This window comes from Paralichthys olivaceus, chromosome 8 (assembly GCF_024713975.1).
Source record: "Paralichthys olivaceus isolate ysfri-2021 chromosome 8, ASM2471397v2, whole genome shotgun sequence".
NCBI lineage: Eukaryota > Metazoa > Chordata > Actinopteri > Pleuronectiformes > Paralichthyidae > Paralichthys > Paralichthys olivaceus.
The window spans coordinates 7,433,392-7,447,954 of record NC_091100.1 but is presented as its reverse complement, the minus strand read 5'-3'; the positions used below and the strand labels follow the sequence as shown (position 1 = coordinate 7,447,954).

Here is a 14,563-nt window from a genome sequence, read left to right as displayed (position 1 = left end):
CCTATTAAGAATGTTGCATTTTAAACAGTTCTTTAATGAAATATGACCACGGAGTTGTAATAGCTTGCTCGGGGGAAGTAGGATGACTGTAAATGCAGAGGGTACAAAAAGAGTTGTGTTTTCTGTTTCCCTGATGAATTGCAAGACAAACATGATGCAAAGCGTCCGTATTTGTAGTGCATCCCTCAGCTGATTAAGGGCATGTTCATTCACAGACACACTACTTAGGAGAAATGCTAATGTAGCATGCTTGTTTTCAATGAGAGGATGTGACTATTCAGGTAGGAGCAGGGCAGGAATTATAGGCTGATCTACAGGCCTTTTACTGTGTTATGGGAATAAACAAAAGGGAGGCAAAAAGAAAAAGTATATTTCTATCAACTTCTGCCAAAGTTCAGTATCTCTGATATTCTTTCTTACTTTTTGGCTGTAAAATTCAATACGTGACCTTTCAAAGGAGACCAGGGTTACGACTGTGATCACAAGGGTTGAAGAACAATAAATGTTTAAGTATTATATTAAGGCTGGTGGAAAAAAAGGGGGATCCTGTGACGGGCTTTAAACTGTACAAACCAATGATTTTATATCAACGATGAATTAAATGACTGCATATGTAAAAATGGACGCTTATGGCTAGTAAAGATTAGGCAGTGAACCTGAGCTCTATGTGTGTTTGAATGTCTGTCGGATCATTGATTAGATCAACCCATCAGGCAGCAAGCAATAGTATATATGTCTACAAATATAAAAAAGCAATTATCGGGTCAACATAGTGGAGCTGGAGGAGACCAAAACAGAGGTGTGAAGAGTGAATAAAAACTGTTAATGATATATTCAAGTCATATTTCTACTGCATTTTCAGATTACTGAGTAGATAGAAGCCAACGAGAAGAAGAAAAGTATTTGTGTAAAGTGGAGAAAAGGTTTTGTGGGAGGCAGGAGTAGAGGCTGATAGCCACAGACAGCTACAGCACTCTGTGAGGTGTAATATGAAACAAAGCTGCAGGTTCTTCTTTACTGTAAGACACCTCTTTCACCTCTCGCTGACATGAGAGCAGAGGAGTTGGGTGAGGAGTTAGCTGTGATAGACGCACAGGCAGAAGGAAAGAGATTCAGAGGAGGCAATGGAAAAACTGGGAGAGGGAAAGAGATGAAGAATTAAAGAGAGGGAGGGGGAGAGGCCTGTCTGTCAGGAGCCGACGTTCTGGGAGGCCTGTCGGAGGAGGTGAGTGCTGTCGAGCAGATAGAGGCAGACTGAGCGAGCGGGTGAGGGAGAGGGAGACAAAGCAGGTCAAAGCCTCAACGCTGCCACCCAGGAAGCTAAAGGCCAGACAATCAGCATGGCAGGGACCACAGCTGTGTGAAGCTATGATGGCTACGCTACTGGAAAGGTTCTGACAACACACTGTACGTCTACGAGTTGGCAGCAGACAGCATTGCAGTTCATGTTCGTGATGGGGAAAATGCCAGTGTGACACACAGGTACTGGGAGAGGAAACCTCATTTAGGTCTACATGTGTTTCCACCAGATACACTCAGTAACATACAAACATGGCTCTTGTTAAAGCGTCTCACCCTGACGCCTGTTTCCACCTTGATTAATGAATAATCAATTCCGTTGGATGGCAGTAGGTTGTGGTACTGGTTGAGAGTATGAAATTAGACGGGTCATTTTTCCAGGTTTTAAAGCCTTCTCTGGGATATATAATTTCATTATACAGATAATTTGCGACAGGGATTTTACTCATAATACCACCTTTGCTTGTTTACACTGAACTTACCAAGCAGACTGGTGTGTGATCTTAGACGTATGATGGTGTACCACTATGAGAGTCATGATTTATGTTACCACAGCCTTGGCATCCTGCCCGGCCATTTCTGGCTCTCCATTTTACATAAACTTTGATTTGACTACCTCCATTGTGCATAGAGGTGGAACACCAAAGCCCCTTCATTCAAACTTTGCACCTTTTATTCAGAACAGCGAGGCACAATAAAATTGCAACATTCCTGCCTTGAACAGGCTGAAAGGGGCTGAAGACAGAAAAACGAGCAGTCACAGTGGTTTATCCTCTCTTCTGGTGGTAAAGCTGGGTTTGCTCTAACAGTGGCACAGCTCCTACGCATTTTTGAATTCCAAATAAATGGAATAAACAATGCTAGAGGATACCATATAAACCATAGGAATAAACATTACTTTTTGTGTGTTGTCTCATATTTCAAAACTAAACAATAGACGTTCATTTTGAATGGAGCGAGCACGATTGTAACTGGAGTCATTTAGTTGTTTTTAGCCTCAATTATGCTTTAGGCTAGCAAGTGTTTAACGTTGACAGTGACAGAGTTATTCCCCCTGATGAAGGTTGGTTAGCTTCTGTGGGTCATTGCAACTTGTTTTGCTGAAAAAAATCAATGACTAATAAAAACGGGTTTTTACAGTCACCAGAGCTCAGTGGGTTTCATCCTCTGGGGACTATGAATGTCAACAAAGTTTCATGCCAATCCATGAAATACAAGAGGACAGCAATTAACTATAAATAAACAAAACCAACAACAAATGGTCATAACTCTTAAAACTGAAAGGTGCTCTGCATTAATTGATCACACAATGTAATGGGTTAAAATACAAATCTACAAACGACAATACAGTTGACTAATGTCTGGTACATGGCTGCAAGGAAAACCAATGGCAGGGCTACAAAAGCAGATGAGAAGGATGCTCCTCCCGCCTAGATAGAGTTGCGTGGTTTGAGCATCTGCCAGTTCACCACCCATAGGGGAGTGTCGGTGGGCTCTTCAAACACCCTGCGTGGGTCCTCCTCCTTTTGATGCTCCTGGAGAGGGAGAGGACAGGGGGAACAGGAGACACTCCTCCACACACGCTGTTGAGCTCTATTGGACCATATGGGGGGGGGGGGGGGAGAAATGTAGGAAATAAAGAGGGAGAGGAAAACTGAAATGGAAATTTATAGAATCAGATGACAGTTTGTGTTGGAAGCAGGTCCAAAATTTCATCTTTTCATTTTCCATCTCTAGATCTTACTCCCACAGTTCAAGAACATGCAGGGTCCTGGGTGTGCACTTTAAAATGCTTGTAGGTGAGAATCTGAGCATAAAACCACCTGAAGGGGATTCATATCGGTCAAACATAACAGGTCCACACTGTATACGGTTCCCTCCTCTCCGATTTTGCACCATAAACCCTGCCCTCATGTTAATCTCCCATAAAGCTGCATGATTTCAATGAGTTCCACATAACGTGGCATATAGTTTATACATTTAGGGAAAGCAGCACTGGTGTGGAAGTGGTTCTCAGTATTTGCAGATACCATGAGTTTATCAGCAACTTGTTCCAGAGAGAGGATGATATATTTAATGTGTATATTTGTGGTATGATAACACTTAAACTAAATTGGGATAAGTTTCACATATCTATAGCTAAGTAGTTTAAATTATAGTAAATCTGCAAGTCACTATTATTTCTCTTTTTCGATTATTTGTTGATTATATTCTCATTTAATTGTTTTGTTGATTAAAAGTGATGACAGACTGGGAAAAAAGCCCATTATACTTTCCCACAAAAATGCATAATTTATTACATATTATAAAAAATTATACAAATATATGACTTAGTAATGTGGTGAGTCAACCATCCAAAACTCAGGCATGCTAGGTTTACGATTATGTTTGACCAAACAGTAAATCTCCACAGTGAGGATCACTTAATTGATTAATCCCTTCAGATCTCATCTAAATATCTAATAAAAGAAAGAAGAATACATTTTACATTTAAAATATAAAACAGGATTCCCTTGGCTGCCAATGCTACCAATATGAGCAAAGGATGCACATGCATACATGCACACACACACACACACACACACACACACACACACACACACACACACACACACACACACAGATGCACACGCAGCAGGATCAGAGGGAAAGCATCACAGGAAGGGAGCTGTAAGGGGGGGGAGTGAATGCATTCGATAACTTTGAGTTTTTCTCTATGTTTTAGTGGCTGTTGAAAACAGACTCATACTCAGCAGTTTCATATCTTCGAGGTGTCTTTGCAAAACCTGCATTCTTTCTTTGTGTGTGTGTGGATGTGAGGATGGTGGGTGTTAATCTCTGGTTCTAGTTTGAATTCAGCTCAACACCGACACCAGACAAAGCACAGAGACGTACAATTCTATTTGGACAATTGGGAGATCAAAAATGACTCCTCAAAGGATAACTTTTTGGGGTAATTGACAGGATGCTTGTAAAAAAAAGAAAGAGGACCATAAATAAATGAATACATGAGGCTTTTGTGTGGTTTATGGGTGAGCACCTGGTATCAAACATACTCACACCTCGCAGATAAAAGCTATGACAGAAAAATTACAGCAACAATCAGTTAAAGCCTGTACGAGAGGAAAAGCAGTTTGACTGACAGCTGTAGGTGAGAGGTAAGCTATGGAGACCAGCAGTCAAATGGACAATGGAGGTCTCACCTGCGCTGACGTACAGATAAAAACATCTTACGCCGTCTGATCTTCAAAGACAGAGGACTGAGGAGCAGTCGTGTTGAAACAGTTTAAAAAAGCGGCGCTGAATTATTGAAGAGCCCTGGGTCTTGTGATGACGTGATAACAAACCATTGAGCTCGATAATCAGGTGAGGAAAATAGATTTCAAACCTGTTCCGTGTATTCAAAACACAAAAATCTGAGGAGGAAAAACAAATAGGCCTCCTCTTGACTTAGGACAAACTAACTCTTCAGGCAGTCCACAAAGCACTATCAAAAGATCATATGAAATAAAACACAACTGATGAGATAATATCTACGCCGCAGACACACAGCTGAACCGGTCCAGCTGACTGGAGCCCCACCACCATTTGAGCTAAGGGCGTCGTGAGGGATGTACCCTGGGAGGCAGACATGAATCATATGTCAGGGAATTACGTCCACAACATTTAATAGTGTGTTTCTGCTCAGAGCCATGTGGTCCCAGCAAGACCGAGACGGGGAAAACAAATCTGTAATGGGCGCACAATTGAATCAGGTGTCTGGTCCTCTTAAGGAAATTAAGTTGTGGAGGGAGCGGGGCCACTTAATGAGAGGCAGGCTTGTGGACAGTGACGAATGGAGGGTGACACCGGCAAGAGTGCAAGGCTGCCACAATATCTGCATTTGGACTGGTGATGATTTTTCATCCATGAACCCCCCCCCACCATCCTGTTTCTTTCTTTCTTCCCTCTCTCTTTCTCTATCTCTCTCTCTCACACACCCTTTCTCACCTCCCTCCGCCCTCCCATTTCCACGGCTTCATCTGGGACACATTTGCTCCCCGTGTGATACTAGCCATTTATTTGCACATATATTCATGGGAATGATGACAGCTAATAAAGAGGGGAATCTTCTCTCCATGTGTTTTTACATCACGGTGCATCTTGATGGTGGCCATTATGCGATTTTGATAGATGTCTCTCCATACTCACTGCAGTCACTGGCAGCATAACCTACACAGCATGCCCTCCAGTATGAGCAGAGAGATATACAATACCATTAAGTTTCAAGGGAAACCTATTTTAATAGAGAGGTACAGTAATGGTACTGTAATGTTTATTTTTATTGCAGGATTTGATTTGGTTCATTATTATGCATTCGTATATGAAGGTACCAAGAATCTTATCCATTCAACCTTTGGGCATTACTTATTCATTGGCAATTGTGAGTCAGTGATAATATGATTTTAAACAGATGGTATACAAAAATTCCCATTAAATGTTGAATCTTGTTGTTGAATCAACACACCGAAGAACTCCGAGTTTATGCAGTTCAGGACAACTTGAATTATATTATTAATGTCCAAATGCAACTCAACTGAGGTAGAAACTCATGATAATCTCTCATGATGATCTTTTTGATGAGTAGAATATATCTTACTAAATGCTCGGAAAAGGCTAAACAGATGGGTTGACAGTGGAAATGTGGAGTCTAACCAATATGGGGCCGATGCACAATGAGGAGTAAAAAACATACGATACATATCAGCCAAAAGATAACGAAGAAGAAAAGAGTTGATTCCTTTAAACATATAAGTGACGCTTGATATTCTAAAGACTACTGGCCGTTTATATCATCCAACCTCGGTTGAACTTTAGTTTTAATAGTTTATTCATTCCATCGTGTGTCATCACTACAGTTCTCTCTGGAGTAACTGATGTGAATTTAAACTGACTAAAACTGCTTCAATCAAGAAGCTATAACAGACTTTTAACAGCCACATTTGAAACCTACACACACACATAGTTGAGTATCTGATGATGCAAATTGTTTGGTACATCACTGCAATGATACTCTGACCACTGGTGTGGATAAAGTATGCAAGTACGAGATTTATTCGTTCCCCTTGAGCTGGTGAACTATTAAAATGCAGACTCATGTGCAACTTGTGAATGAAAAGCTCAGCAATCTGTCACCTAAATGGATTATCCTGATGTCAGAGATATTGCCACTAAACATGGAGACATGGAAATTTCTGCCATTTCTTTTTTGTTTTTGACAAACATGAGAAAATTACAACTCCCTGTGGAGCCTCTGCTCTTGTGAAGGATGTTGTGTGTTAAGATACGTTTTCCTGTCGTGTTGGACCTCCCCCTTATTTCTGGCAGAGCCTCGACCTACACAAGCAGCTACAATGCTAATTCAGTAACATAATCCATGAGCGGTACAAACAGGCAGGACCAATACTTGACACTGAGGATGCCCATGTTGAGTAATTCTCTTTGATAACTGACCAACACTGTGCTCTACTGTATGCATAATGGCAGTACATGGAAACAGCTGTAGTGTGTTGACGATCAATGTCTGTCCTTTCAACACAGTAATTGTGAGGCCAGAGAATGGCAGAGTAGCCGAGGCTGCTGCAGGATGGCCACTAGAGTGAGTGGTCACTCATGTATGCCTTTTAAAGTTACACTCCATCCATCCAGACAAGACTTGGGCTTAGATTTAGTTATGTGGATGGAGGCAGCACTGCAACAAAAAAAAAATCAGTGTGGATTGTGGTAGAATTGTAGGATTCAATAAGGCTTCAACACCCCTCCTCTCTGGCTCCATCTCTCCCAGCTGACTGGCCATGAATAATTGACCCCATAGTCTGGGCCCCTGCTCATTACTGGGGGATGTGTCGGCCTGGTTTGTGATGCTATGAGGGAGGGTGCGAGCGCCCGGTGTCCGCATACCTGGCTTGGTTTTCCCCTCTACCCCTGACCACCACACCAGTCGGGCGGGTGGGCAGTAACACTACATCTACTGCCAGAGAGGAGTTTTTCGAGGATTCTTATGAATTCTCTTGTGAATTTAAGGTGTTTTGGGCAGGATTATCAAAGGGTGCAGGAGCAGACAATGGAGCGAACACTGATATCCAGGAAAAGTTTTCAGGTACACACTCAAACTAGAAGAAAACTATTCATGGTCTTAAGGTGAGTACTGTGCTTGAATGGAGTCATGACCATCTTGATATGGAAGCGGAGAAAGTCATCCGAACAAAAGTTGCACAGGGCAAAGTTGTGCAGCGGCTGAAACTCAAACCCAACAAATTCACAGCACGTCAGGATTTAACTAAAAGAAAACTTCACGTCAGACAAAAGAAAAGTAAACTGCGCTTTGGTGACTATATGTTACGGAAATTCTTAGGTTGACATGTGACCCATTTGTCCCTGCTGTACGAGTGAATCTGACAGATCTGTATCCACATACTGTAGAAGGGACAGAGAGGGCTGGTGAGTGAAGCCACCGAATGCTTGCGAGGAAAACAATAGCTGACGAGACGCCCACCAGTACATCAATCAGACGAGTCTGTCAGCTCAGCTCCCCGCAGAGAGATCCATGGGAAGCAAAGGAGGGACCACACAAAACACGGAGCCTACAAATGAGAAGCCACAGTATGGATTACTGCGTGATGAGCAGCCAAACTAGACGGAGACAAGGGATGGATGAGGAACATGTGTGGGTCACATCTCCAAGGACAGGAAAAGGCAAGAGTGTGCCTTGTGTTCGGGGGCGTGTTAACGACTGGAAAACATCAGTGAAAGTATTTATTTCACATTTGTGTTTTTTTCTATTCATTACAGGGGCTACACCCTGGACAGGTGTACCCTAAACATGCTGAATGAATGTTCCTGCCTTGTAAAGTGGATTTTATTTCGTTTTTTAAACCTGCTATTTAATTTCCACATTTACAACCAGTCTTCTTCATTGCCTTTGCTGGCACATTATGACACACTGCAATGCCACAGGACAACAATGTTAAACTGACATCAAGATGTGATTCAATACAGACATGTGCATCATCATGTCTGTGCACAATATAATAAAACTACTTATCGATGCCATTGATTGACCTCTTGAGGAGACTTCCTCTTTTCAACTTCTTAAACTTAGTTGCTGACTTTGTCACGTGAGATTAGAGGCCAGTTCCACCATGTGTAGGGAACATTACCGTATGTTTCTCTGTAGGATGAAGGAGATGAATGGCATTCATTTATCACCATGTCCTTTCCCTTCAGGGGGGGAACTCAGCTATCAGGGCAAAATGACACCAAAAACATAATATTTTGTATAAATTCTGTGTTAAATTCTTATTTTTCCGGCAAAATTCAATTCATGACATTAAAGATAAACTGTAAAATGCTGTAAGCCTTGCATTGGCCTATATGTGGTCATACTACTAATTTGATTTCACCCTCAAGTTCAACAGTATGGATCTAATACTTTATACATGAACAAACAAACAACAGTGCAAACAAACATCACCAAGTCACAGCTCAAAAATCACTGGATTAATTTCCAGACATCACACCCAGATTCTGAGCACGCTCAGTACAAACTGTGTGAGTGGCACAAGTTTCAGCGCACGGAAACAAAGGAGAAGAGAGAGGTGTCTTACCCACAATGCAGATGAAGAGGATTATCAGAGCCGTTCCTGGTTGTTTCATTGGTCGCAGGCAGCCAAGGATTCTGGCGGAGAATATCGCAGAGCTGTCACTGTGTTTTCAGGGAATGAGGGGGAGAAGAGGGAGAGAGATTGTTTGAACTGTGAGTAAACGCTGTGAAAATGGTGGAGCTGGCATATTTACACCCAGGGTCTGCACAGGGGGATTACAGGCAACGTTTTTATGTCACCCATTTGACAGCATCATCTCATGGCGGTTTTGAAGGCTCCCCCTCATTAGTTGGGGCTGGGGCTGCATTTAACACAGCTTTGAGTTTATAAAGACTATGGCTGCCTAAAACCTCAGGGCCTTTAACAAACAACAAAGGAGAGGGTAACAAACAAAGTGCCCTTGTTCCACTTTTGCCAAACTTGAGTGAAAAGTCGCCAGCTCATAAAAAAAATGACGTTTCACATGACAACCCAGAGAATCCCAAAAGGCAGTAAACGGATATAAGTGGAAAGTGAAGGCAACATAATTGTGCCTCAGTGGATTCAGTAAAGTAAAGGCATGTTACAGATTCAATGTAACGTAACATAAACACAAGGTTTAACTGGTTCTTCAATATTCAGCCCTGTGAGGGGTTTTTGTATTTCTATTTAATTGTAGTCAAAAAACTTGACTTGGGGAAAATATATATTTATTTATTTGTATATTTATTTTCTGGATTAAGGTTTGGTTAATTAAAAATGCAGATCACAGTTTTCCTTTATTGTTTTAAACTGTTGCACCTTCAGACTCGGAGGTCGACCTACGTGATGCTTCTGGACATCTCGAGGCTAGAGTCAAATTTGACTTCAGATGTTTTATTTTGTTGAACAGTCCAAAACCCAGATTACAGTTTTGCTTGGACTGTGGGAGACTGGGATGGGTGCTGTTCTCAACTTTTTGGCATATCATGGACACACAACTGACTGATAATGAAAATAAATGTTCTTAGCAATAAAAAGCACCAACTCCTTAGATTTGATGGATAAATCTGAATAATGTTTGGACTTTATACTTAAAGTTACTAAATGATGAATATCATAAAGAAGATCATTTTCTGTTACAACCAACTAATTGCCTAATTATTTCAGTTTAGTTGACAAAGCCTGAATCAGCTCTGAATCACGAGCAGGGCATTACAAGATGTTCTGTTAACTTCAAACTCCACACAGTCACATCTTGATATAAAACAAACCAGAAAACCAAAACACTTTGTCTGATGATTTAGATTAAAAAAAATGAAAACACATCTCAAAGAACATCTCCATTTAATCTTTTGTTTTCTTTGCTTTCTCCTAAAAAGCAGCACAATACCTGCTCATGTTACACCTTCTCTTTCCCTGATGTTTAGTCGCAGCAAAGTATTTACCCACCAATTACCCACAGATACCCCTCCTCTCGTTACAGCAGGGGCCCCATAAAAGGAAACAAACAATAACAACAGTGAAGGCTCCTCAGCGAACAAGAGACACTTTATAAACAGGGCAGACGTGAGAAAGAGAGAGGGGTGTAGAAGGAGCTGGCATTGATGGAGATAAAATTGAACTTGATTAAAAAGCAAACAAAACAAACCCCCTAACAAAACACAAACAGCCCACACACTTTGTGAATGGAGCCCCGCACAAAGCTAATGCGGAGCCATACCCGAGCACTCCTGAGGAGGCGAGATGAAAAAGACGAGTGTTTAAAAGGAGATATTTTCCCCTGTTTGGCTGACATATTTACACAATTATATGCAGGATCCATCGCAGCGCAACCGGCGTTTCTCCTTCTCGACAAGTCGCGAGAAGTTTAGTCGTTTCTTTTTTTATTTTATTTTCCTCACCTTCCTTTTTACTTTCATGTCAGGTTGATTAAATGAGAGTGTGCGACACAGATCTGCAGGGTAAAGTCATCTGGAAGAACAGTGTCATCATTCTTTTTCTGATGGTGTTACGCGTTACAACGCCTAAACGACACACAAACACACACTTAAGATGCTGCGCCACATTTCTGATATCCTCGGTGTGTGTGTGTGTGTGTTTTCACTGACAGCACTCAAAATACAAATTCGCCTAATTGCTTTGTTTACATGATGAACTCCATTAAACAAAATCTCGTCTTAGTTTCATATCGATTCCTACAGGATGATTAAAAACCTCGCACCTTGCTTGTTCGGTGGGAGTCGTCATATTTACAGGTGGATGTGTTATATGCACATAATGAACGAGTCCATGCAATAAAAGTACAATAAAATACAGGAGAGATACAGTATAATGCTATGGGCAATTAAATCTAGCCACACACAAAAAGCGGGGACCACACAGCTCTTATACATATTCACTCTTCCACCCAAATCCATAGGAATTGCTCAGTCCCCTTCCGTGTCTCTGAGGCATTCACATACAATGGCACTTTTATCATATGCTTATCAGCACTGGCCCCGCTCTCTTATAGAGCTCGATCTTTTGGCCCCTCAATCAGGGAGCATATTACTCCTCTGTCAGAGCAAAGCACTTCCTAACGACAGGGAGGCCAGCTGGGACTGAGGAGAGGGCAGGAGGCACATGCATTAACATAATAATCCCAACCACACTCCCACAGGCCCCGGGGCCAGACAGCATATTAGGTAGGCCGCCCCACCACCCCCACCTCCTTACGAGGGTCCTCGCATAAAAGTAAAGCGGCTTTAGCGTGAGCCTGTCAACCTGTGGCGACGCCGAAGATTTACCTGGGCTAATTGTTGAACGGAGAAAGAAAATAAAAAAGACACACCAGGCACTTCCCGCCCCACATGTGTAAATAGAGATCTTGTAAAATGCTGAAAAAGGCTAAGTGTTGGGTAATGTGAGGTGTAACTTAACCTAGTTCTGAAAATCTCACGACGGATTAAAGAGAATGAGAAAAGCTGTTTCTTTCTCTTCCTCTCTGTGCGCACTTGCTTTGTTGCCTTCTAAACTTGCACTGCAACACAACATAACCCAGTAGCCTGACACATATTTCTGAGTATAGGAAGCATCTCCTCGCCTCCTCATATTTACTGAAGTGAAACGCAGAGACACAGGCTTTGAGGACAAGAGAGACCGAGAGGGGAGAAAATAAGGGGGTTGGGTGTTGGTTCCGCATCCTTCCCCGTGGCATAAACTGGGGTAGTGTTAGCAGGCCTCTGATCCTTTGCACTGGGGTCCCCTGGTACCTTGTGTGGCCTGCACATCCTTAACCACATGAGACACTCGCTATCATTGCGTCAAAGACGTAATAATGAAGCCATGCCGCTATAACGCGCTGCTTGTGCCTGGAGACACGACAACAAAAAAAGCCAACACACCAGCAACAAGAGAACAAGTGAGGGAAAAAAAAAGAGAGACTCAAGTTCAGCTGTTTGGTAGAAACTTCAGCTTCTGCCAGGATCGATTCATCACCACATCCTCCGATAGAAAAAATGACGTTCATATGAAGAAGAGAGCCAGCAAGTGATGTATAAGGAAACCAGCAGCAAAGGCCTGTATGGAGGGTTTTCATTGGGAGGCCTGTCTAGCACAGCCTGACTGTCAGAGCACCTCTAATGTGAATGTCCCACTGACTGCTACTGTAAGGCTGTCAGTCGCTGGTTGGGGTCCTTGACTGAAGACTTTCACTAGCAGTTCACACACAGTAGTACCTCAGTGGCGATGGGGAGGCAGGCGAGACGAAGAGAGGAGTGAAGAGAAAAGGGATCTCCACAAATCATTTTGATCAAGAGACAAGGTAGCAGTGAGGTAGACCTCCCCCAGCCCCCGCCCCACAAGGAGACAACTCTGTAATTGGTGGAAAGGGCAGCCTGTCCGTGGCCGTATGCGCTCTCAGATCTCTCCGAGGACAGCCAAGGCAACGTGCCAATTACTGCCAATTGTTGGCCTGTGGTTGAGATGTGGACAGTTGTCCACAAGGAATAAGAGTGAAGGCCTGGCAAACGCTCCTGCTGATGCTGTTATTGTACAACAGCAATATAATATGGCACTGTTAGCCCACAAACTTTCAGAAAATAAGCTGTGACGATCCTTTTTTTAGAAAAATCTTTCTAGATTTAACGCGTTGATTCAGTGATAATTCATGAAAAACAGAAAGAAATTACAATACATGACTCAACACCAGCAGCCCCGGGATGGAGAAACAGCAATTTCACGCCAGGCTTCTTTAAAATCAAACTAAACTGCTTAACAGCCCAAATATAGCTCATTTAGAGGACCATTATGGGGTCTTTTCAGCGGAAGTTGGACATATACTTCATCCATTATCCATTAGCCGCTCATTGTGGTATAGGTCAAAGCTGGAGCACAACCTCTCCTAGCAGTCAGACATCAGTAGAGCAGAGCAGGCCTTAACAACACCGCTCACCCACGGCTCATAATAACGAAGCCAGAGAGTGCAGCAGAGAGGAGGGAAAACAGTCATAATTCTTGTTCAACTAAAAATCACTATAATGCTCTTTAATTGTGTAGGCAAAAATCTTTTCAAAAGAGCATGGTAATTTTACCCTGCTAAATTATTCAGCGCACATTAATAACGGTCGGGGCCGGGATGGACGAGAGCGCCTTGTTTTAGGAGTGATGAGCTGCCGGAGCTGCGAGACGGGATCTCACTACGGCAGTTTTAAGCCTTGTTTTAAAGTTAGATTTTCAAGTGAACGACTTGAGAAAAAAATAAATAAAAAGACCTGGAGTAACCCTGAGAGGTGCTGGGACTGGATGTTGGTGCAGGACGGTAAATAAACTCATCAGAGATGTCTTTCTGTTGAACAACTTCTCCCTCAAAAGTTCAATATCAACAGAAATTTCTTGTTTAATAAAAACAGATGAATATTCTTGGTTTGTTGGGATATGTTAGCCACCACCATAAAGTTCAGCTTCAATGAACCAGAGATGGGCTCATGTATGGGATAGTTATCATCCTCAGAAATGAGAATATTCAGTGGTTTTGAGCATGAAAAGGTTGAATGGCTCAGGAAGAGAAAGACTATACTCCATAACTTGAGCCAAAAACAATAAAAGCTCAGTATTGCTCTATAGAAAATTCTCTTTTTTGTCGGTTGTTCATCTGTGCACTTCAAACAGTAACTCATAGAGGAATAACAGATAAAAAGAGAAAAGGTCACAACCAAGATCTGATGAAGGGCAGTGCTGACGATCAGCTTTAAGGGATTCCAGCCAGCAGATAGCACATTCAAGAGAGCGATGCAAATGAGAATTTGCATGAACCGTGCACTAGCAAAGGTAATATACATAATTGGGGGAAGGGGTGGGGGATATGATGAGGGAAGGGGGGGGTGGGGTTTCCATCAAATACGGACACAGAGCAAAACTTCCTATGCTTAATTATTAATATAAAGCAGTGCACACACACATTGCATTGGATGCATATCATCCATCGGTTGAACAGTGACTTTTAAGTGCACTGGAACAGAGTGAGCCTGACAAAAATATGCACAAATGTGTGTGAGATGAAATACTCCTCTTCCCCATATAAAGATAGAAGAAGAAAAAAAAAAAAGCAACAAACGCCTTCCCTAGGCAGAGAAATCTTAACTATTCTTCTCAGTTCAAAGTCAGGGGTCTACTCTAAATAT

At 42.2% G+C, this 14,563-nt stretch overlaps 1 long non-coding RNA gene across 2 annotated transcripts in view; it reads right to left on the bottom strand.

Annotated features, from left to right (window-relative positions):
• The window catches only part of LOC109638256 (uncharacterized), a 178,336-nt gene that overhangs the window by 97,719 nt on the left and 66,054 nt on the right, over positions 1–14,563 (bottom strand). The window contains exons 3-4 of one of the 2 annotated variants that reach the window (XR_011243927.1): positions 8,946–9,043; positions 1,971–2,892 (exon numbers count right to left, since the gene is read on the bottom strand). This is a non-coding gene — a long non-coding RNA (uncharacterized lncRNA). Of the gene's footprint in view, positions 1–1,970; positions 2,893–8,945; positions 9,044–14,563 lie in introns of those variants that run through there. The other variant, XR_011243928.1, reaches the window with a different exon arrangement.